Source organism: Amblyraja radiata, chromosome 3, assembly GCF_010909765.2.
Source record: "Amblyraja radiata isolate CabotCenter1 chromosome 3, sAmbRad1.1.pri, whole genome shotgun sequence".
In the NCBI taxonomy this organism is placed as follows: domain Eukaryota; kingdom Metazoa; phylum Chordata; class Chondrichthyes; order Rajiformes; family Rajidae; genus Amblyraja; species Amblyraja radiata.
Genome location: NC_045958.1, coordinates 66633665 through 66659189, shown reverse-complemented (window position 1 = coordinate 66659189; position 25525 = coordinate 66633665). Strand labels below are relative to the sequence as shown.

The window sequence follows — 25525 nt, the reverse complement described above, 5'->3', positions numbered from 1 at the left end:
AAAAAACTACATTGAAGACTCAAACTCGCGATTGAGTAACTGCCTGGATCGAGGCGCAAACTCGCGACCTTGCGGATATGAGCCGAGCACTCTACCACTGAGCCAGCCGTTAAAATCTATGCTAAAAATCTTCCATTCCTAAAGCCGAAAAATTTCGAATTACGAAAAGTGTCTGGTCCCAAGGCTTTCGGATAAAAGGTTGTGCACCTGTACTCTGTAAAACCCATAATAAAAAGTTCAGTATACACACATATATACATTCTATATAGTTCAGAGCCTATTTGGAGGTTGTAGTGTTTAATAGCCTGATGGTTCTAGGGAAGAAGCTGCTCCTGAACCCGGATGTTAGTTTTCAAGCTCCTAACTTAATGCCATTACCAACAATAAATGGATTGTAACTCATTCTCACAAGATTACTGCCATTTTTCAGACAAACAAACAATCAAAAACCTATTCCAGTGGATTTAAAAGATATGACGTTATTTTGAAAAGGCCTTCTGGATATTCTAGCCCATGTTTTTGTTCCTAAACAAAAAGAGATTATCTAGCTAAGATCAAATTGCTGTTTTCCTGACACAAACTAACTGCCACATTTTCTACATTATGTGACAATTTCAACATGACAATGCATATTTGCACATCAGACATGCCACCATAATCAATTATATACAGTGCCCTCCATAATGTTTGGGACAAAGACCCATCATTATTTTATTTGCCTCTGTACTCCACAATTTGAGATTTGTAATAAAAGAAATCATATGTGGTTAAAGTGCACATTGTCTGATTTTTATACATTTTGGGTTCACCATGTAGAAATTGCAGCTGTGTTTATACATAGTCCCTCCATTTCAGGGCACCATAATGTTTGGGACACATGACTTCACAGGTGTTTATAATTGCTCACGTGTGTTTAATTGCCTCCTTAATGCAGGTATAAGAGAGCTCTCAGCACCTAGTCTTTCCTCCAGTCTTTCCATCACCTTTGGAAACTTTATCAACATGAGAACCAAAGTTGTGCCAATAAAAGTCAAAGAAGCCATTACGAGACTGACAAAAAAGAATAAAACCGTTAGAGACATCAGCCAAACCTAGGCTTACCAAAATCAACTGTTTGGAACATCATTAAGAAGAGAGCACTGGCGAGCTTACTAATCGCAAAGGGACTGGCAGGCCAAGGAAGACCTCCACGGTTGATAACAGAAGAATTCTCTCTGTAATAAAGAAAAATCCCCAAACACCTGTCCGACAGATCAGAAACACTCTTCAGGAGTCAGGTGTGGATTTGTCAATGACCATTGTCCACAGAAGACTTCATGAACAGAATTAGAGGCTATACTGCAAGATGCAAACCACTGGTTAGCCGCAAAATAGGATGCCAGGTTACAGTTTGCCAAGAAGTATTTAAAAGAGCAGCCACAGTTCTGGAAAAGGGTCTTGTGGACAGATGAAGATTAACTTATATCAGAATGATGGCAAGAGCAAAGTATGGAGGAGAGAAACATAGAAACATAGAAAATAGGTGCAGGAGTAGGCCATTCGGCCCTTCGAGCCTGCACCGCCATTCAATATGATCATGGCTGATCATCCAACTCAGTATCCTGTACCTGCCTTCTCTCCATACCCCCTGATCCCTTTAGCCACGGGCCTTTAGAGATTCATGAAATTCATAATCTCTTCCCCGTTATTATTTTTATCAGTACAATATAGAAAAAAAGAAGCTAATCTACTACTTCCTATGCTTTCATATTATCAAGTACGCTTTACAAACCGAAATTTTATACACAAATCTTATTTGGTTTCCTCATAGCAGCATGTTAGAACTATTCCCCGTTGTAATCAGACTGCTGACCTAACTTCCCATTAGTCAAAGGTGCAGTCCGATCTCCCAAACTATCTCATTGCTTTTTTTAAAGCTGTACTTTCTCTGAAGGTGTTACTCTATATTCTGTACTCTGGTTTTTTTTCTGTTTGCATTTCCTTACACTTCTGAGTGTCATGATTGTACCAATGTATGGTATAATTTGACTGGACAGTATGCAAAACACAATATTTGGCTGCATTCCGGTATACATGACAATAATCAACCAGTACTAATTACCCAGAAAACAATTAGAACAGAGTACAATGTTAGACAATATGATCATCTTAGTCGGGGAAAGACACAAAATGCTGGAGTAACTCAGCGGGTCAGGCAGCATCCCTGGAGGACATGCATATGTGACGTTTCGGGTTGGGACCCTTCTTCAAACTGTTTTTTCAATCTTGTTGTTTTTTTGAGAAGAAAGGAGAAAGGACGACGAGGAGCCAGAGGGCTGAGGGAGAGCTGAGAATGGGAGGAGACAGTAAGGACTACCTGACATTAGAGAAGTCAATGTTCATACCGCTGGGATACAAACTGCCCAAGCGAAATATGGCCAGTTTGTACCCCTGCTGCTCCTCCAGTTTCCGGAGGTCCTCACTCTGGCCGTGGGGCACAGAGTGAGACCGCTCCCTCCGTAACTCCCTGGTCAATTCGTCCCTTCCCACCCGAACCACCCCCTCTCCGGGCACTTTCCCTTGCAACCGCAAGAAATGCTACACTTGTCGCTTTACCTTCCCCCCTTGACTCCATTCAAGGACCCAAGCAGTCGTTCCAGGTGCGACAGAAGTTCACCCGCATCTCCTCCAACCTCAACTGTTGCATCCGCTGCTCTAGGTGTCAGCTGATCTAGATCGGTGAGACCAAGCGTAGGCTTGGCGATCGCTTCGCCGAACACCTCCGCTCGGTTTGCAATAACCAACCTGATCTCCCGGTGGCTCAGCACTTCAACTCCCCATCCCATTCCAAATCCAACCTTTCTGTCCTGGGCCTCCTCCACGGGTAGAGTGAGGATCACCGGAAATTGGAGGAGCAGCACCTCATATTTCACTTGGGCAGTTTGTACCCCAGCGGTATGAACATTGACTTCTCTCATTGACTTTGTTCTCCGTTATTATTGTGAACATTGTATGAACATTGACTTCACTCAGAGCTGCTGTAGATTTGGAAGCAACAGCAGAAGGTTAAGACTGATTGGCTCTAGCCCAAGTGGGAGGAGAGAAGTGAGTCAGAGGGGTGAACACAGTTGAAAACTGATGAATTTGGTTTGTAAATTGGTAAATTAGGCAATTTATCAGTCAATATAAGCAAGACTGCTCTTGGGGAGCGGCAGTGAGGGAAGTGCCCTGTGAGAAAAGTGTGAGTCTTTGGCTCGAGAATCTTCGGCGAGGAAGCTGAGGGGAGGAGACTATGCAATACGCTTGAGAGGGAGAGACGAAAGAAGGAGATGTCAGGCAAGCTGATTCATTGCGATGCTTGCAGTATGTGGGAGGTCAAGGACACCGCTGGTGCCTCTGGCTGCTATAACTGTGAGAAGTGCATCCAGGTACAGCTCCTGAAGGACCGCGTTGGGGAACTGGAGAAGCAAGTGGATGACCTCAGGTTCGTCCGAGAAACGGAGTCGTTCCTCGACAAGTCCTACAGTAAGATTGTTACACCTAAGGTACTGGAAGAGAGAAGGTGGGAGACAGTGAGAAAGGGAGGGAAGCATGGAATGCCAACGTTCCCGGGTGTTGTACCTCTTGTGAACAGGTTCACCCACTTAGAAGCCGTCAGGACAGAAGACGTTTTTACACTGAGCGGCGCACTGGCTTGCGATGCGAATAGGGCTGTTGAGCCAAAACCAAAAAGGCCTAAGTCAGGCAACGCCATTGTAGTGGGAGACTCCATTGTGAGAGGTACGGACAGGGGTTTCTGCGGCAACAGACGGGATTCGAGGAAGGTGTGCTGCCTTCCTGGTGCCAGGATCCAGGATGTCACGGACAGAGTGCAGAAAATCCTCAAGGGCGAAGGTGAACAGCCGGAAGTGGTAGTGCATGTCGGCACAAACGATGTCGGAAAGAAAGGGATGAATATTCTGCAGCGTGACTTTAGAGAGCTCGGAAAAATGCTGAAAAGCAGGACCTCCAGGGTTGTTATCTCCGGTTTGCTTCCAGTTCCTCGTGCTGGCGAGAGCAGGAACAGGGAGATACAGGACCTGAACGTGTGGCTGAGGAACTGGTGCACGGGGCAGGGATTTAGATTCTTAGATCACTGGGATCTGTTTTGGAGTAAGGGGGAACTGTACAAAAGGGACGGATTGCATCTTAACAGGTGGGGGACCAGCATTCTGGCAGGCAGGTTTGCCACTGCTACACGGGTGGTTTTAAACTGAAAAAGGGGGGTGGGGTGTCGAATGGGATAGTTGAGGATGGAGTTAAAGGGAAAGGGTTTCTTAAATGTGTGAACGTAGAGACAGAGGGGTGTAAAATGACGGTAGAAGCAATAGGTAGCAAGGTGAAATGTGGCAGGCAGACAAATCCAGGGCAAAAATCAAAAAGGGCCACTTTTCAACATAATAGTATAAGGGGTAAGAGTGTTGTAAAAACAAGTCAGAAGGCTTTGTGTCTCAATGCAAGGAGCATTCATAATAAGGTGGATGAGCTAAATGTGCAGATAGCTATTAATGACTATGATATAGTTGGGATCACGGAGACATGGCTCCAGGGTGACCAAGGCTGGGAGCTGATACAAAGGAATAGAAAGGAAGGACATTCGCTTGGAGGATGTGGAATCGATATGGGTAGAGCTGCGAAACTCTAAGGGGCAGAAAACTCTAGTGGGAGTTGTGTACAGGCCACCTAACAGTAGTAGTGAAGTTGGGGATGGCATCAAACAGGAAATTAGAAATGCGTGCAACAAAGGTAAAACAGTTATAATGGGTGACTTCAATCTACATATAGATTGGGTGAATCAAATTGGCAAGGGTGCTGAAGAAGTGGATTTCTTGGAATGTATGCGGGATAGTTTTCTAAACCAACATGTAGAGGAACCAACGAGAGAGCAGGCTATTCTAGATTGGGTAATGAGTAATGAGGAAGGGTTCGTTAGCAGTCTTGTTGTGCGTGGCCCCTTGGGCAAGAGTGATCATAATATGGTTGAGTTCTTCATTAGGATGGAGAGTGACATTGTTAATTCAGAAACAAGGGTCCTGAACTTGAAGAAAAGTAACTTTGAGGGTATGAGACGTGAATTGGCCAAGATAGACTGGCGATTGATTCTTAATGGGTTGACGGTGGATATGCAATGGAAGGCATTTAAAGACTGCATGGATGAACTACAACAATTGTTCATCTCAGTTTGGCAAAAATATAAATCAGGGCAGGTAGTGCATCCGTGGATAACAAGGGAAATCAGGGACAGTATCAAAACAAAAGATGAAGCGTACAAATTAGCCAGAAAAAACAGCCTACCAGAGGACTGGGAGAAATTCAGAGACCAGCAGAGGAGGACAAAGGGCTTAATTAGGAAAGGGAAAATAGATTATGAAAGAAAACTGGCAGGGAACATAAAAACTGACTGCAAAAGCTTTTATAGATATGTGAAGAGAAACAGATTAGTTAAAACAAATGTAGGTCCCTTGCAGTCAGAAACAGGTGAATTGATCATGGGGAACAAGGACGTGGCAGACCAATTGAATAACTACATTGGTTCTGTCTTCACTAAGGAAGACATAAATAATCTGCTGGAAATAGCAGGGGACCGGGGGTCAAATTAGATGGAGGAACTGAGTGAAATCCAGGTTAGTCGGGAAGTGGTGTTAGGTAAATTGAATGGATTAAAGGCCGATAAATCCCCAGGGCCAGATAGGCTGCATCCCAGAGTACTTAAGGAAGTAGCCCCAGAAATAGTGGATGCATTAGTGATAATTTTTCATAACTCTTTAGATTCTGGAGTAGTTCCTGAGGATTGGAGGGTAGCTAATGTAACCCCACTTTTTAAAAAGGGAGGGAGAGAGAAAACGGGGAATTACAGACCAGTTAGTCTAACGTCGGTAGTGGGGAAACTGCTAGAATCAGTTATTAAAGATGGGATAGCAGCACATTTGGAAAGTGGTGAAATCATTGGACAAAGTCAGCATGGATTTATGAAAGGTAAATCATGTCTGACGAATCTTATAGAATTTTTCGAGGATGTAACTAGTACAATGGATAAGGGAGAACCAGTGGATGTGTTATATCTGGACTTTCAGAAGGCTTTCGACAAGGTCCCACATAAGAGATTAGTATTCAAACTTAAAGCACACGGTATTGGGGGTTCAGTATTGATGTGGATAGAGAACTGGCTGGCAGACAGGAAGCAAAGAGTAGGAGTAAACGGGTTCTTTTCACAATGGCAGGCAGTGACTAGTGGGGTACCGCAAGGCTGTGCTGGGACCCCAGCTATTTACGATATATATTAATGATTTGGACGAGGGAATTGAATGCAACATCTCCAAGTTTGCGAACGACACGAAGCTGGGGGGCAGTGTTAGCTGTGAGGAGGATGCTAGGAGGCTGCAAGGTGACTTGGATAGGCTGGGTGAGTGGGCAAATGCATGGCAGATGCAATATAATGTGGATAAATGTGAGGTTATCCACTTTGGTGGCAAAAACAGGAAAGTAGACTATTATCTAAATGGTGGCCAATTAGGAAAGGGGGAGATGCAACGAGACCTGGGTGTCATGGTACACCAGTCATTGAAAGTAGGCATGCAGGTGCAGCAGGCAGTGAAGAAGGCGAATGGTATGTTAGCATTCATAGCAAAAGGATTTGAGTATAGGAGCAGGGAGGTTCTACTGCAGTTGTACAGGGTCTTGGTGAGATCACACCTGGAGTATTGCGTACAGTTTTGGTCTCCTAATCTGAGGAAAGACATTCTTGCCATGGAGGGAGTACAGAGAAGGTTCACCAGACTGATTCCTGGGATGTCAGGACTTTCATATGAAGAAAGACTGGATAGACTCGGTTTGTACTCGCTAGAATTTAGAAGATTGAGGGGGGATCTTATAGAAACTTACAAAATTCTTAAGGGGTTGGACAGGGTAGATGCAGGAAGATTGTTTCCGATGTTGAGGAAGTCCAAAACAAGGGGTCACAGTTTAAGGATAAGGGGGAAATCTTTTAGGACCGAGATGAGGAAAACATTTTTCACACAGAGAGTGGTGAATCTCTGGAATTCTCTGCCACAGAAGGTAGTTGAGGCCAGTTCGTTGGCTATATTTAAGAGGGAGTTAGATGTGGCCCTTGTGGCTAAAGGGATCAGGGGGTATGGAGAGAAGGCAGGAACAGGATACTGAGTTGGATGATCAGCCATAATCATATTGAATGGCGGTGCAGGCTCGAAGGGCCGAATGGCCTACTCCTGCACCTATTTTCTATGTTTCTAATTTCAGTTAGTCCTTACTGTCTCCTCCCCTTCTCAGCTCTCCCTCAGCCCTCTGGCTCCTCCTCGTCCCTTTCTTCCTCCCCCCCCCCCCCCACCCTCACATCAGTCTGATGGGTTTCGGCCCGAAACGTTGCCTATTTCCTACGCTCCATAGATGCTGCTGCACCCGCTGAGTTTCTCCAGCATTTTTGTCTGCCTTCGATTTTCCAGCACATGCAGTTCCTTCTTAAACAATCATAGAAGTACAACCTAGTTTGAAGGTCTGCTGCAAAGTGAGATTCATTGTCAATATTCTTCCAGGTTCAAAGTACCAGTTGCTCACATAACACTGATTACAACAATCAATGCATGCATACATCATTTTCACGACTTGTACAATGGCCAGGTTAAATACTACCTGAAATCGATACTGGTTATTCATGTCCTTCGTACATAAATATTTTCAAATCATCTGAATGTTTATAATTTGTACAAAATATAAAGTGGGGTTTCACTTTAGGCTTTATTTTGCAGTGTGATGAATGTATCAAGAACAATATTTACAATCAATCCATTTGGTTCAATAGGGGGGTTGCACGAAAGGTCACTGGGTCATAGGGCTCGACGCACGGAGCCGCTAAATCCAACTGGAAGACATCCATCACTTCCGGTATATGTTATTAATGCTAGAAACGCGTACTTTCCTACCTGTTAAAAACCGCCAAAATGTTGAATTTTTGTGCTGAAAAAAATTGTGGGAGTCGGGGTAAGTGTGAGAGACATGTACCCAACTTTAGAATTCCAAACGTGAAGCGAAATGAAGGTATAGAGAAGCGAGAACTGAAGGGACTACAGCAGCTAAAGTGCTTGGTAAACATTGAAAATATTGGGAATTATCGCGTTTGCTCACTGCATTTCATCAAGTAAGGCATTATTTGTGTTTTTTCTTGATTCCTTTGGTATCTAAAAATTCTCAGAAGTGATAAATCTGGCTGTAAATTTTTCTTCAGATGCGTTTTCATTTTGTATGTAAAAACCCACGAGAACCAAGGGCGATTTAAAAAAATTACAGCCAGATTTATCACTTCTGAAACTTTTTAGATGCCAAAGGAATCAAGAAAAAACACAAATAATGCCTTAGTTGATGAAATGCAGTGAGCAAACGGCCAATGTTCGCCAAGCACTCTGGCTGTTGTTGACCCTTCAGCTCTCGTTTCTATCTACCGTAATTTCTCCTCACTTTTGGAATTCTGAAGTATGCTAAATGTCTCACACTTATCCCGATTTCCATAATTATTTACAGCGCAAAAATTGACAATTTCAGCGGGTTTTAACGGGCCCGCTACGCTGGAAACAATGGTAAGTGCCTACCTGCAGTTCATCGCATGTACTCCATTTGGAGTAGCGTAGCAACAGTACGGGTCATGGGTCGTGACCCGACTACCGAGAAACCTCCCTATAGGCACAAAATATCTGTGAAAATTTATTAAAATAATCTAAACGCCATGCTTTCCTGTTTTTAAGTTATCTTGCTTTCTGAAAGAATCTACTTCCTTTCCATTTTTTGACCATGCCTTTTCTGGAGCATCTGTCTTATTTGCCGCTTCGTTTGCAAAATGTTGGGGCCTTGTTTTAGTGGCTGGCATTCAATGTTAGCTTTTCATCAGTCAGATAATAAAAAACCTATGACAATGGCTATTCTGCCGTTATCAACAGTGGTGATAACATACAAAACTATTCACTATTTAGTCTACAGGAAAACATCAAGACCAGCTAATTAATATTATATTTATAACTGATTAAAAATTATATGTGCACCTATGTTTTTTTATTCATCACAGATTTTAAAAGATGGAAACACACTGGAGATTATTTGCATCCTTGACCTTATTTTCAGTAGTTTGGGAAGAGGAAACTCGAGTCTATAGCCAACTGGGAGCAGCCCACACATTCCTAGATAATGAACATCATGGAGTTTGGCCTTTCCCAAGTGGAGATGGATCTGTGACCTAACTGTGGATATTGTGCTGGCAACAGAACGAGAGGTCTAGCTCAAAAGTGAATCCGCAGTCAAAATAAAATGTCACTTCTCCGGTCTTACCCAATCTCAAGATATCTCAGAGTTTGACAGACAATGAAACGTATTTGAAGTATAATTACTGAGATAATATTGGGAATGTGACATCTAAGATCCAACGAAGTGTTATGGAAAGAATTGTGGACGCAGCCCAGACCATTGTGCAAACCAACCTCATATTTCTCTTGGGCAGCTTACAATCCATGATGAATTCTTTAAGTTCAAGTAACCTTTGCATTCCCTCTCTCCCCCTCCCTCCCCCACCCTAGTCATTTTGTTAGTATCACTGTTCGTATCCCTTCATTAACACCTCTTCCACAGCCAAAAATGGACCATTGTGGGCTCCCCATTTCCAGAGTCATCGGTGACGGCTCTGATTTATTCTGTACTTTTTCATACCTCCAGTTTTCCTCTCCCCTGACTGTCTGAAAAAGGGTCTAAACCCGAAATTTTATATATTTCTTTTCTCCAGAGATGCTGCCTGACCTGCTGAGTTACTCCAGCATTCTGTATCTATCTTCCTTCACTTGACTCCATCTACACTTCACGCTGCTTTGGCAAGGCCACCAACGTAATCAAGGATGTCTCACCCTGGACATTCCTTCTTCTCCCCTCTCCCATCAGGCAAGAGTTATAGAAGTGTAAAAACATATACCTCCAGATTCCGCGACATTTTCTTCCCAGCTGTTATCAACTGGAGAGCATCTTACCTGCCATCTACCTCATTGGAGACCCTCGGACTAACTTTATTGGACTTTATTTTGCATTAAACATTATGCAAAATAAAGGCTTCCCACTGTACCACGGTACATATGACAATAAACTAAACTACCCTGAGAACTACAAACAGAGTAGATTATCTAGTTTAGAAATATTGATTGACAAATAAACATTTTGCCAGGATACCGGGCATACCTTCCCTGATTTTCTTCAAAATATGAGTGCAATCTATACATCTGACTAACATCCCATTTGAAAGAAAGCTTCTCAGTCCTGCAACGGAGTGATATCCTACATGGTTTTGGAGAGCTGATAAGAAGTAATCTGGAGAGAAAATTCTAGCATTTAACAGCTGGATGGCTGGAAGTATGACCACACTAATATTGGGATAACAAATGGTATGGTGCACATGATGAGAAGGATTATCATTTCTCAAATATGTCCAATTTCAATGTGATAAGGAATTTGTGAGACCATTAAGGAACGGTGAGAGCAATATGATTTAATGAACATTTTGGCACAAATTTCTATGAGAATCTTGCACATCTAGAAATCTAATCTATCGACAATATAAGAAACTTTAATTCAAATTTCAAAAGTTCAAATCATTTGAAAACGACACTCAAAGGCTCAAATTCTGAGGAGGAGAAGCAGTCGCCTTCATCTTTCTGATGAGAACAGCATGCAAAACAAAACTTTTACCAGGGCATAACCATACTTCTTCACTTAATCTCACATCACTTACACACCAACTCCTTAAAAAAGCAACAGAACATTTCCAAGAATGAGACAACTGTAATTACTATTCTAGATTTTATTTCATAGAAACAGTCTTCAAAGGCACTTTGTCATTTATTCTGAAATACGTAATTATTTTATTTTATTAATATCAACATTGGAAATCTAAGTCGCCAAGCGGGAAACATAGAAACATAAAAACATAGAAAATAGGTGCAGGAGTAGGCCATTCGCCCTTCGAGCCTGCACCGCCATTCAATATGATCATGGCTGATTATCCAACTCAGTATCCTATACCTGCTTTCTCGCAATACCCCCTGATCCCTTTAGCCACAAGGGCCACATCTAACTCCCTCTTAAATATAGCCAATGAACTGCCCTCAACTACATTCTGTGGCAGGGAATAAACAGGCATCATATTTTTTCCAGAATACCAACTAATTTTAAAGAAAATAATGCAGTGCCTCAATGTCATGACTAATAATAAGTCATATTGTTAATTCACCTTGGAATTGCCAAGTCAGTCCTACTTTAATTAGAGTTCTCTGTGGAAAGATTTACAGTGTTCAGCCAAGACAAAAGGAATAAAACACGTGGAACTGCAGATGCTGGTTTACAAAAAAGACGCAAAGTGTTGGGGCAAATCAGCGGCTCAGGCAGCATCTCTGAAGAACATCGACAGATGACATTTTCGGTTGAGACCCTTGTTCAGACTGGATGGGGTAGTTGGGAGAGTTTGGGTGGGGCAGTTTGCGGACAAAATTCAATCAACATTTTTCATTAGTGCTTTAAAATGCAGAATATTCCCAAAATCAAATTATCAAGAAGACTTCTGCATTCTAAACAATAAACAATAAAGAAATAATGCAACTGGATACATAATAAATCCATATATGTAAAACTAAACCAGAGTATAAAATTCTTCTTAAACAAAGAAAGCACAAAAAAGTAAAGCAATTATAAAATATTATAAATTTCACTTAAACAGGCAACATCAATTTTACAGCTTTAATTTTAAAAGCAGACATAAATTGGTAATGACAAAGGTGTGGCATGTCAGTGCATCATCACTGCAGTGGGACATGTTTGCACACTTATCTCACAAACCCACAAACAGCAAGTCATGGAACAGCTGATAAACTGAAACCAAATGTCTGCATATTAATATACGTATTTTCAGGGAAATAGATGGAGGAGGGTGTGAGTGTGTATATAGAACATTACAGCACAGGAACAGGCCCTTCACCCCACAATGTCCATGCTGTTAAACTAATCCCTGCCTGCATGTGATCTATATCTCTCCATCCCCTGCATATCATGTACCTCTACAAAAGCACCTTGAACACCAATATCATATCTGCCTTTTACCATCACCTTTGGCAGCCGTTCCAGACACTCATCACCCTCTGTATAAAAAAACTCATCTCCATTAAACTTTGTCCCTCTCACCTTAAAGATATGCCTTCTAGTCATTACATTTCCTTCCTGGGGAAAAAGATTCTGTCTAACTTATCTATGCCTCTCTTAATTTTATATACTTCTATCAGGTCACCCCCTCAACCTCTGACATTCCAGAGAAAACAATCCAATCTCTCCTTATAGGTAATATCCTCTGATCCTCTCCAAAGCCACCACCCCGGTGTCTTCCAGGCTCTCACCACTCTCTATAGGAAACTTGCCCCACACAGCTCATTTGAACCTTGTCCTTCTCATTTTAATGCTCTGCCTTCCAGTTGTTGACATTTCCACCATTGGAAAAAGCTTCTCCCTACCCTTTCTATGACTCTCATAAATTTACATACATCTATCAGGTCTCTCCCCTACCTCTAGCTTTCCAGAGAAAACAATCCAATCTCTCCTTGTAGGTAATATTCTCTAATTCAGGTAGCATTCTCTAAACATCTTGGACGCTCGCCATAGCTTCCACATCCTTCCCCTAATGGGGTGATCAGTACTGCACACAATAATCCAAACCCCCATCTCTGAACATTTAATTCCCCCTCCCATTCCCATATTGACCTTTATGTCCTGGGCCTGCCTATTGTCAGTGTCAGGCCCAGTGCAAATTGGAGGAACAGCACCTCATATTTCGCTTTGGCCGTTTACACCCCAGCAGCATGAATATTGACCTCTGACTTCAAGTAACCGTTGCTTTCCCTCTCGCTCCATCCCTCCCCCTTCCCAGTTCTCCGGCCAGTCTGATTATCCGCAATTACATTTTATCTGTTTGCTTTGTTGTTACCTTCTCCTAGCTAACAATAATCTATTCTACATGTTCCTTGATCTCCCTCCCCTTTGTCTCATTTTCACACCCTGCACTTCCTTACCTCTGTATCTCCCTCTCCCCTGACTCAGTCTGAAAAAGGGTCTTTATCCAAAACTCCTTCCTTCTATCCAGTGATGCTGCCTGTCCTGCTGAATTACTCCAGCAATTTTTGTCTAAATCAGCATCTGCTTTTCCTTCCTACACATCTGAACATTTATAGTTGGGAACTCACCAATAAATTAATTTGTATTGGAAGCCCCAAGACACAATTATAATTCCAATTTGATTCTCAACTGTGTATCATAATTGTTTTGATCCATAGATTTATACTTAATCATTTCATCCTTTCAATTCTATAAACATAGACATCAATCAACAAGTGAGTACATGCGGTTTTACTCAGCTAATATTAAATACTAGACCAAGTGCAGACCCGTTGGGTCTGTTCCCCCAACGTGTGGTTGTGGGGGGGGGGGGGGGGGGGGGGGGGGGGGGAGGCGGCATGCAGCGTCACACACACTAACTATCCCCCCCCCCCCCCACTAACGCTAATTACCCCCTTGATATTATATTAATATTATTAATTTGCTCCTTTTACCCCATAATCACCCTATCTACTGACGCATATTATATTGATTATATTGGAGTGTTGAAGGCTGAGGGACGACCTGATAGAAGTATATAAAATTATGAGAGAAACTGAAAGGTTAGATAAAGTCTTTTTCTCAGGGTGGAAATATCAAATACTAAAGGGTGTAGCTGTCGGCTCCAAGCATCACCTGTCTTTTTGTGGGATACGTAGAACACGGTTTCAAGCTCTCCCAACTCTCTTTCTGGTACAAAGGCAATTGCACTGGTGCTGCTTCTTGCTCTAATACAGAATGCAAATTTCATACTTTTTACTACCAATTTCCACTCTGTTCTCACCTTCATATGGTCCATCTCTGATTCTACCTTACTCATTTTGGATCTGTGTCTTATAGGCTATCCATAAACATCAATTACAAACCCATAAACTCTTAGTTATCTTTTGTATACTATCCCCTACCCTGCCTCCTCCAAGAATTCCATTCTACTCTCCCCCGGGTTTCTGTCTCTGCCATGTTTGTTCTGATGAGGAGACCTTCTGCACTGATATCTTTGATATGTTTTCCTTTTTCCTGAACTCGTTACCCCAAAGCCAATATGGACGGATTATTGAACCTATCTATTTCCTGCACCCCTGCTCTCACTACCACCTCCACCCTCCTTCCTAGACCAACTCAGGACAGTGCCCCTGGCCCTTGGTTTCCACCTAATTTCCTTTTGCTTTCAACGGGTCATCCTTTACACTTTCTGCCAACTCCATTAAGATGACTCAATAGGTCAGGTAGCATCTCTGGAGGAAAGGAATAGGTGATGTTTTGGGTCAGAACTCTTCTTCAGAAATTCCAACCCAAAATGTCACCCATTCCTTTTCTCCAGAGATGCAATTCCCTCACGGTTGTTGAACAATTTCTTCCCTACAGCCATCAGGCTATTAAACACGACAGCAAATAAGCTCTGAACTACGACTATTATTATTATTATTGCACTATATTTGTTTATTTATTGAGTATGTGTGAATGTGTATATATACACACACTGAACTTTTTTTCCCCCGTTATGTACTATGTTTACATATTCTGTTGTGCTGCAGCAAGCAAGAACTTTAGTCCCATCTGGGACATATGACAATAAAACACTCTTGACTCTTGCTTCCAGTGACACTTGTGCAACTAAACTCTATTAAACAATGTAACATTCAGCCTCACGTATATTTAGTTTGGCATAACAAATATAAATATCGCTAATGACAATGCCTTTATTTTTGAAATTCCTGTCTGAAAAGATACATTTGTTATTGTAAGTTTCTATAAGTTTCTTAGGAACACGACATAGCAGAGACAGACACAAAATGTTGGAGTAACTCAGCGGGACAGTAGTATCTCTGGAGAGAAGTAATTAATGGGTGACGTTTCGGGTCGAGACCCTTCTTCAGACTATCAGGGGAAGGGAGATAGATGGATAAAGGAAGTGTGAATGTGTGAAAACAGGGCAAAGGGGATGGAGATCAAGGAAAATATAGGATAGATCATTGTTCGTAGAGTCGGAGAGCTGGAGTAATCACAGAGGGAGAGCAGTGAGAGAAGATGTTGCTGGACTCTCGTTGGAGAGAGGAGAACTTCTTCAAGGTAGACATACCTTGAGTAGATTATCTTGTAGCAGAACAACCTATATATTCTGAAGCGACACAAAAAGCTGGAGTAACTCAGTGGGACAGGCAGCATCTCTGGAGAGAAGGAATGGGTGACGTTTCGGGTCGAGCCCTTTCAGACTTGTTAGGGATAAGGGAGAGATAAACGAGAGATATAGACGGTGTTGTAGCAGCCCCCTCCCCGGTCATGACTGACCATGGGTGATGCATCCTAGTTTGCAGGATTGCGTGGTCGGATGCAAGCCTGGGCGATGTCATATGAAGGACAGGATGTTGCCCATGCAGCACGTCCCCCTTCTCCTCGTCGCTGATCGATCCAAAGGAACAGCAGGATCGTTACAGTTTGGCATCAGCGCCGTTGCAGGAGCTGCTAGAGCGAGGTTGTAAACAACGACGAACTGCCTTAGGGGCTTCGACTCCAGATTTTCTTGAGGTCTACTCCAGGGGCCTTTTCCATGACTGGATATGGCCCCAAGGTAGTGAAGGTTTTAAATCAGAATTTTCCCTAGATGGACTGCCTTCCCAGGCTGACGAGCCCCATCTGCCCGAGACTCATGGGGATGGGAGCGTCTACCTTCCCGTGCAGATCTATTGCACCTGCTCACTGCCCAAAATATATAGACGGTGATATGGAGAAAAAAAGAACAATGAATGAGATATGCAAAAAAGTAACTATGATAAAGGAAATAGTAAGATTAAACGAGAACTTACCAGTTCGAAGTTTGATCATTATTTTATGAGGAGTAACGTTGAGGGATTACGTGAAGAACCTGCCAGGGCGCATGCGTGTCATTCTTCAAAGCAGCGGTGTGAAATCACAGATAACAGTAAATGACTGAACATAGTAAGATTAGAGAAGAGGCTACCAGTTGAACTTTATGATCAAGGGTGGGAGCGGAGGGCACGTAATCCCTCAACGTTACTCCTTATAAAATAATGATCAAACTTCGAACTGGTAAGTTCTCGTTTAATCTTACTATTTTACTTCGGAGTCACGTGAGTGACTACGTGAAGATTTCAAAGCTCTGTGATTTCATGCCGTGGAAACGAGTCTATGCATCACATCTGCCTTAATTGACTAAGGGAGGAATTGTGCTAACATGTTTAAACATGAATCTGATATTGAAAATCCATGATAAATTTATTAACAACAAATTATAGCCCCTATTTTATGGGGTGAAATCATATTACAGAACTTTAAATTGATTCTGCAAAAGTTCCAGGTTTAACCACTGGTTTATGGTAGAATTGTTGGAACGTTTTTTCCCTTGACCATCCTGCTGTCTCCAGGATTTGGTCCATCGGTACGTCCAACTCCATAGCTGCCGATGTAGCTGCAGCCCTGGTGGAATGAGATTTGAATATGTTAGTATCCACCCCAGCTGTTGTTAAAACCTGTTTCAGCCATCTGGAAATAGTTTGAACCGACACTTTTTTGTGGGGTTGCTTGTGGCTGATTAGTAGTGCCATCTCATTGCCTCTGATGTTTTTGGTTTCTCCATATATAACAATAAATGTCTTATTATACAGAGACGATCATCTATAGGGCAGGCCCTGAATTCTATTTTGAGGCCTGATGATCCCGGTCTGTTGTTTGACTAATTCGTGAATATGAAAAGTTATATTTTTTGTTGAAGAAGTCATAATGTCCAGCCTTAACTTATGTAAAGACTGTACCCTTTGTGCTGTGACCAAAGCCATCAGCATGACTGTTTTATGCGTCAGCTTTTGCAGGGACAGAGCTGTTGCTGGAGACCAGTTCCTTAGCAACGTTAGGACAATACTCACATCCCATATTTGAGAGTACCCGGTTCTTGGGGGATTGATATAAAAATTCCCCTCATAAGTTTGGTTACCAGGGGGTGAGTCCCAACAGAATGACGCTCTGATCCTCGCCATAGATATGCTGAAAGGGCACTTCTGGCGCAATTAATGGCACTGTAACTGAGCCCCTCATCATAATGGAGGCCTGCCAGGAATTCCAGAACAGACGTTATGTTCATCGAGCTGTAAGTGATGTTGTTTCTGTGACAATATATCTCCCATTTCCTGATGTATACCAGATATTGTTTTTTGGTGGACTGCCTGTGAGCCGCTGAGATAATGTTCAATGTTCGGTCCGTCAGTCCCAGTTCCAGTAGAGGTTTCTTTAGACTATACAAATTAATAAGTTTGTCGTTTTATGACATGGATGGCTATCCCCAGTTACGGGATGAACCAACAAATCTGGTCGTTTCAGGATGGTGATACATGGTTCTAAGACCATGTCGAGTATCACAGGGAACCATGGTTGAGTAGGCCAATCGGGCACTACCAAAATACCAGACGCCGAGTCTTGTTGTATTTTGCGTAATACCCGACTGATGAGGCAGAAAGGAATGCATAGAAAAACAATTTCCCCCAATGCAGCGAAAAAGCATCTATCGCTGATGCCCCAGGGTCTGGTTCCCAAGAAACATAGTTTGGTAACTGGTGATTGAGTCTAGATGCAAATAGATCGATATCTGGTGTTCCATACTGTGCTACAATTTCAGCAAATACTTTTATATCCAACATCCATTCGATGTTTTCATTGAATTTGCGTGACCTGGTGTCTGCCACTGAATTTAGGTTACCTGGTAGGTAAGTAGCTGATATCCAAATATTTCTCTGGATACACCATTGCCAAATTGTATTAGCCAGATTGTCACATGATGTCGATTTGATTCCACCCATATGGTTAATATATGCCACCACGGTGGTATTGTCAATCTGTAGTCTAACATGCTGGTGATATATTCCAGAACAGTATGACTTTAGGCCATAGAACGCACCCAACATTTCCAGGTAGTTTATGCCAAGTGTCTGTAGTAATGATGCCTCCTGTGCATTCCATCTACCTCCACAACTGGAGATGGAATTGGTTGCACCCCAACCAAGCGCACTGCCATCAGTTTGTAGCACCACTGAGGGGTTGCTGATAATAATAGGGCTGGAACAATGCCGAATGTTATCCCTCCACCATTTTAATTCCATAATTGCTTTGATTGGTAGCTTCATTGGTCTGTCGAAATGACCAGCATTAATTTTGAGTGCTTGTATTTTTGCCCTTTGTAAATTTTGATAATACAAAGGTCCAAATTGTGTGGCTGGAAAAGCAGCCACTATTTTGCCAATCACCCTTGCTACCAATCTGATAGATGGTTCACTGATGTCAATGAGGTTGTTGCAGGCCTCAATTAAGACTGTAGCCTTGTCCTTTGGTAAAGTCACCGACATGTGAACTGAGTCAATAGTGAACCCCAAATAATCCATTATGGTGGAAGGCGTTAGTTTAGATTTAACTGGATGGATGATAAACCCCAGTTTCTCAAACAATTGTTTGGTGGCTGATACAGCTAGTTTGGCTAATTCCAAAGTTTTGCCCACAATCAATATGTAATCTAGATAGGCCACGATCATATGTTTTTGTTTCCGAAGAAACGCTAGGGCTTGTTTCAAATTTTTTGTAAACAGCCTGGGGGCTGATGTTAATCCATTTGGTAGAGCTCTATACTGCCAGTGCTGCCCCATCCAGTTGAATTTTAAATAACGTCTGTGGTCAGTCCGTATAGGCACTGAATAGTAAGCATCTTTTAAGTCGATGCTAGCCATGAATTAGCCTTCGGAAATCAATTGTTTGGCAGTAACAAAGGTATCCATTTTGAAATGAATATATTGCACATATGTATTCAAGTTGGTCAAATCTATGATGATGCGACAACCACCATCTTTTTTGTTTTTGGTAAAGATATTAGACACAAATTCCAGAGAATCGTGTTGGGTTTTTTCAATTACCCCCTTTGCGTGAAGTCTCACCAGTTCAGCATGTGCTTCTAATTTTTCTTTTCGTGAAAGTACGAACGTTCGGTTCGGTACATGCTGAACTGGGGGGCTATTTTTGTGCACAAATTCAATGGTATATCCCTGGATACTGTTTAGGATATAGGTGTCTGTTGTCAATGCACTCCATGCCTCCCAAAAGAAGTGTAATCTCCCACCGATATGTGTATTATCCACATTTCCTATAATTTGTAAAGGACCAGACCCACCTACCTCCATGGTTACCAGTGGAAGGTTTACTTCTTCCTGTGTGGTCTTCGAGGAGGTTGAGGCGCCGGTGTCCGGGTTTGGGTTTGGGGTTTGCGCATTTTCCACGAAGGCCGGTCTGGGCCATGGCCTAAAAAAAACTGCTGTCCTGTACGCCCGGCCTTTGAGCTTTCACCAGCTTCTCCAGTTCTGCTGGTGGGTGCGTAAGGGTGCTGTCTGTGGCTGTGGGAGGTCCTGGCTGTTGTCGCCTTTATGAGCCCCAGGGTTTTTGCCTTCTCATCGAGCTCCTTAACCTGCTTGGACAGGTTTCCACCAAATAATAATATTGGTGGCTTTGTGGCTCCAGGTTTGCACAGGCCTGCAAATTTTGGGTTTAAGGCAGGTCGGATGGCACTCTTTCTGACACTATTGATTTCATACTGCGTATTGCAGAATAGTGCCAGTGCATCCTGTTGTTCTTGCGACATTTCCTTCCCATCCACTGTGCGAGCGAATGCTGTGATCCCTGCTGTTAGTAGTTTTAGTATTCTCTGGAACTTGACATCCATGCTTCTAACTGCTGCTCCGACGTGTTTCCAGATACAATTATTCATGACTGGAACATTCAGGGATACACAATTTCCTGGTGCCAGATATTTGGCAGTGGTGTCCATCACAGCCTGTTCCTGTAGTTGCTTGAATGACAGGACATCAATGCTGGCAGCTAGTTTCTGTTCTAGGTTCCGTCCAGTCTGATCCGGCTGTATGTAGTTGGACACCATGTCCAGTAGATTTTCGCCTTCCTGCACCCCCTGCAGTTTGTTCAGCAAACCCCTCTTCGGGGTTGACCAGAATTGACCCCCAGTACTCCCCTCTGACGAGGGAGATGCACTGTGCAGCCCTACGTAAGGTGCTGCTGTGGGTGTTATATATGACCCACGGTGACTAGACTCCATCTCCCGGAGTCTGTCACGTTGGAGCATTTGCTCCATGAGCCGTTCCATCCGGCTCCAGCGTGCACGGTCGCTGGCCGCTCGTGGCTCCTCAAAGTCGGACTCCTCAGAGTCAACGGCTCTGTTTGTTTTTCTTTTTGCCTTCCCGCCCGGCCGCGGTGTTGATCTGGCCGGTGCGGGGGGCTAAGTCGGGCACAGCTGATCCCATTACGGGTGATTCCTGTGCCGCCGGCCGCTGCTGGCTGCCCGCAACTCCGCGGTCCTCCCCCGCCAGCTTTGTCGCAGCTCTGGTTGATTTTTTGGATTTGTCCATCCTTTCCCCACCTGTGAAACAGTATGGGAAAAATAAAGACCACAGAGTAACCACTTACCTGTCGGTCCCGGCTTTTAAACTTGCCGCTGCGGGGGAACGTCGTTCCACCCCGCCTGTCGTTTCGCAATGCGTGTAGCGATATGACACGCATGCGCCCTGGCGGGTTCTTCACGTAGTCACTCACGTGACTCCGAAGTAAAATAGGCCATTGTAAGCTGTTTGTAGGGTAAAAATGAGAAGCTAGTGGCGACTTGGGTGGAGGAGGGATAGAGAGAGGGAATGCCGGGGCTACCTGAAGTGAAAGAAATCCATATTCATACCACTGTGCTTAAGCTGCCCAAGCGAAATATGAGATGCTGTTCCTCCAATTTGCATTTAGCCTCACTCTAGCAGTGGAAGAGACTGGGGGCAGAAAGGTCTGTGTAGGAATGGGAAGGAGAATTAAAGTTCCAGCAACTGGGAGAGACCAGTTTGCTTCAGGCGAAGGTGGTCCACGAAGCGATTGCCTAATCTGTGTTTGGTCTCGCCGATGTATAAGAGTCCACAATGAACTTGAACCTATATATTCTATTCAACACTTAGCAAAAATAATGATCTCAAAACAACTCCAGCTTATGATACCAACCACAATTCATTGTAAACAGTACAACCACTTTAGGCAAGAGGGAAATGAGCATTTAACTGACAATTCCCAACAGTTCATGGCTAAGTTACATCACTCTGTCTTTACCTACACAAAAACTGTATTTCTCTTTCAGCCACACTGCCGCATGTAATGAATCTCACCAAGTTGCTGCAGGTACTAAACCTGCTGCAGTTATTTTGTGTTTACAATTCTTCAATACAAAAGTACAATAAAGCAGATGCTGAAAATCTAAAATGGAAAAAAAAGCTGGAAATACTCAGCCAGTAGGTGGCATCTGTAGAAAGAAACAAGAAATATTTTGAATCAGTGATCTTACATCAGATCCCAAATTCTGCAATATTATCAGCTGCATTTTTGGTGACATTTTAAAGTTGAAGTTTGCATGGCAAATCTAATGCACACACTATTGAATGGGAAATGACTGCAAAATCTAGCCCATTGAGCAAGTTGAAACCAATTTAGCAAAACCTTTGCAGTTCCTCCAGTTAATATTTCAGGTCAATCGTTCATCAGTAATCTAAAATCAGTAATCTAAAACATATTCCAACTGAATGTTAGAAACAAGATAATTAAGTAAAATTTTAATATGTCGCAGAAAACTGGCAGCATAAAACGGCTAAAACCAGCTCGTCCACAATCCTTGCCAATTTAAAATTAGCAGGTCACAAAGTGTATTAACTGTTGCAAAGAAATGGTGGCAACAAAGAAGCTGTGATGCAAGATGAGAAATGATGTTGTAGCAAATCAACACAAATCTCAACCACAACACAACACAAATCAAGTTATTCGACAAAGGGCGGCACAGTGGTGCCACTGGTGAAACTGCTGCCTCACAGCGCCGGTCACCCGGGTTCAATTCGGACCTTGGGTGTTGTTCTATGCGGAGTTTGCACATTCTCCCTGTGACCTCATAGACTTCCTTCGGGTGAACCGGTTTCCTCCCACATCCCTCTGGCCTCTTTAAATCGCCCCTAGTGTGCAGGCAATGGATGAGACAGCAGAGTAACATGGAACGTATGAATGAAAAATGGATGCTCGACATGGACTTGGTGGGCCGAAGGGCCCGTTTCCATGCTGTATCTCTAAACTAAACTAAGTACAGAGATTCTCTGCTTAACCACAATATCACCAGGGAATTTATCTTGCCCATGCAATCACTTTCCTGTGTTAGTAGTTACTGGTTGAAATGTCATCATTTGAAATTATAGCTAATGTCAAATGTAATTTCAATGTTCAGTTAAGTCATTTCTGTTTGTCTCAGCTATAACTTCATATACTTAAAGGAACCTAGCCCTCCAAAATATATGTATTTCAAACTACATTTTGCTATAACGTTTTTCCATAACACCAATCAGATATAATGCAAGTGATGCATTCGGGAATACTATTTGGGTTATGCTGGGTTATGCTGGCAAATTAGTTATAATGCACATGAATATAGGCTTTAGTAATTTTAGCTTACAACAAAAAATAAATTAATAGCTATGAAATAACCTTTATCTTTGAAAACCCTCACACTCCACCCGCTCCACCCACCCACCGCCTCCAAATTGACGTAATTGTTTTTGTTATGTGATTTTCTCCAACACGTAATTTCTTAAGAAGGTGTCTGTTGTGTTATAGCAGAACTACCTGCATCAGGAGAACTGACTATAAACAAAGCCAACTCTCTGAAATACTACAGCAAGATTTGAAAACAATAACAACCCGTCAAGATATTAGAAGACATTATGGACTTCAATATAATTTTACAAATGAAATAATCAGCCGAACCATTTCCTTTGAAAAACTAAGTACTCTGTTTACTAAACAGTACTGGTCAATATCACTGAGGAACTAATTACAGGGGCTCAACCTTTCAAAAGAGTGTATTTAATAAATTGACACAACCCAATATAAATCTGAGATATTTTGTTTACAAATATTAAGTTATTTACTGTCTACCTTCAGTACTTTTAATTTTGCATCCAGTTTCCAAGATTTGGTCCTTTTGCTTATTCTTATTTCCAACTTCAGTATACGTAAATGATTTCAGATTTGCTTTTGAAAGCATAAGACAAATCTATTTCAAATCAAATCCTCAATTCACTAACAATAATTAATTTAACCAATTCAAAAATAAAATCAATCAGCTAGCTCCTTAACGTACAAAGTTAAACGGATGTAATTTACATATTAGGGCTGGATCATTCAGTCCTATTTGTAACTGCCAATGAAACAACAGGAAGTCTGTGATTAGCTTACCAAAATACCTAGGCATAATGTACTGATTTAAAAAGTTCCCATTTCTCAGTCCGCTATACAATAATTAAGATGCAAGAGACTACAGATGCTGGAATCTCGAGCAAAATAACAATTTACGACAAACAGCAGATCAGGCAGCATCTGTGAAGGGGAATGGACAAATGACTTTAGGTCAGGACCCTTCTTTAGCCTGATGAAAGTGTATTTTTGTTCAAGTTTACAGCAGGTGCAATCTCTTGTGGTCCCCATGATGAAGGGCCAACTGTGACATCTCCAGATTTAACCATTTCAGTACGAATAACTTATTTACAACAGTGAATCAAATGTTTAACCTAATGTTTTGGTACAAACAAGTTTCTCCCGCAGTTAGATGGAGACACAAGGAACTGCAGATGCTGAAATCTTGAGCAGGAGTAACGGCGGGTCAGACAGAATGGATGGAGAACATGGACATGGGACGTTTTGGATCTGGACCCTGCTTCAGACTGATTGTAGTAGGGAGGATAAAAGTTGGCAAAGAGTTTGAAGAAGGCACTTCATATTTTTCTCCAGCAATTTGTTTATTTTTGCTGCAGATTCCAGCATCTGCAGTGTCCTGGATGGGGGGGGGGGATCCAATAATGTTGGTTGAGGGGCTGACGAGTGCAGGGACCATGGGGGTTGTAGGCTGCTGATGGCAGCTCAGCTGGTGTCCAGTAATCGGTGACCAGCGGCCCAGCACCTCCACCACCAGCAGCAGCCGCAGCAGACGCTCCGCTCCCGGCGACAAGCGCCACCCAACCCGGGGCGGGCGGCACCGGCGCCCGAGGCCTGCACCCAGCGGCCGTCCCTCCCCTTCCTCCCCCCGGGGGCGCGGACAGTCCGCGCTGCGCTGCTCTCCCCGCTCCTTGCACCGGCCGAGGCCGTCACTTACGCTGAGGGGCTGGGACGCGACGGACTCGCCCGCAGCTTCGCTCCACTCGCTCTCCGCCGCCAGCTGGTGACGGTGACGGTGACGGTGACAGTGACGGAGCGGGGCCCGCGCACGCGCACTGCGGCCCGGTCCTGGCAGCGCCCCCGCAGGCAGCCCCCGGCACAGCAAGCATGGACCGCTCCACACCGCCCCCGCAGGCAGCCCCCGGCACAGCAAGCATGGACCGCTCCACACCGCCCCCGCTGGCAGCCCCCGGCACAGCAAGCATGGACCGCTCCACACCGCCCCCGCAGGCAGCCCCCGGCACAGCAAGCATGGACCGCTCCACATCGCCCCCGCAGGCAGCTCCCGGCACAGGTCGCTCCACAGCGCCCCCGCAGGCAGCTCCCGGCACAGGTCGCTCTACACCGCCTCCGCAGGCAGCCCCCGGCACAGCAAGCATGGACCGCTCCACATCGCCCCCGCAGGCAGCCCCCGGCACAGGTCGCTCCACAGCGCCCCCTGCCGCCGCCCCCGGCACAGCAAACACGCACCGCTCCACACCGCCCCCGCAGGCGGCCCCCGACACAGCAAGCATGGTTGATTTTGTGAGTAGACAAAAGTGCTGGAGAAACTCAGTGGGTGGGGCAGCATCTATGGAGCAAAGGAAATAGGCAACGTTTCGGGCCGAAACCCTTCTTCAGACAGGGTTTTGTGAATCTCCTTGTAAATTGCTTGTAGGCGTTCTCTTTGACGAATGTACTACATGCGTGAAAATTTCTCTTGAGTAGCCCGAGAGTTCTATTTGCCTTGTTAGACACTTGATTAATATGCGTCACCGAACTTAAATCTTTGCTTAATTCGACTCCTAGATATGGATGATGGTCGACAGCAAGCAATGTATGGCTACCCATGTTGTATTCCGATAAAAGTGGTTTGATCTTGTGTGGGACAAGCATGGTATGACATTTGCTTGTATTGAATGACATCTGTCAGGTTTTTCCCCCACTCACAGAGAGCATCCAGATCCTTCTGTAAGGACAAGCTGTCTTCTGATGTTTTAATCTCTCTATAAATTATGGCATCATCTGCGAAGAGTCGAACTCTGGACAAAACTGCATTTGGAATGTCATTGATATACAGTAG

At 43.5% G+C, this 25525-nt stretch overlaps 1 protein-coding gene across 5 annotated transcripts in view; it reads right to left on the bottom strand.

The window, feature by feature from the left end:
- kdm4c (lysine demethylase 4C) overlaps positions 1-24495 on the bottom strand; it is a 353632-nt gene extending 329137 nt beyond the window's left edge. For all 5 annotated transcript variants that reach the window (XM_033017965.1, XM_033017969.1, XM_033017967.1 and 2 more), the window contains exon 1: positions 24401-24495. The gene's annotated coding sequence lies outside the window, so the exon portion shown is untranslated. The remainder of the gene's footprint in view (positions 1-24400) is intronic.
- Positions 24496-25525: the final 1030 nt, after the last annotated feature.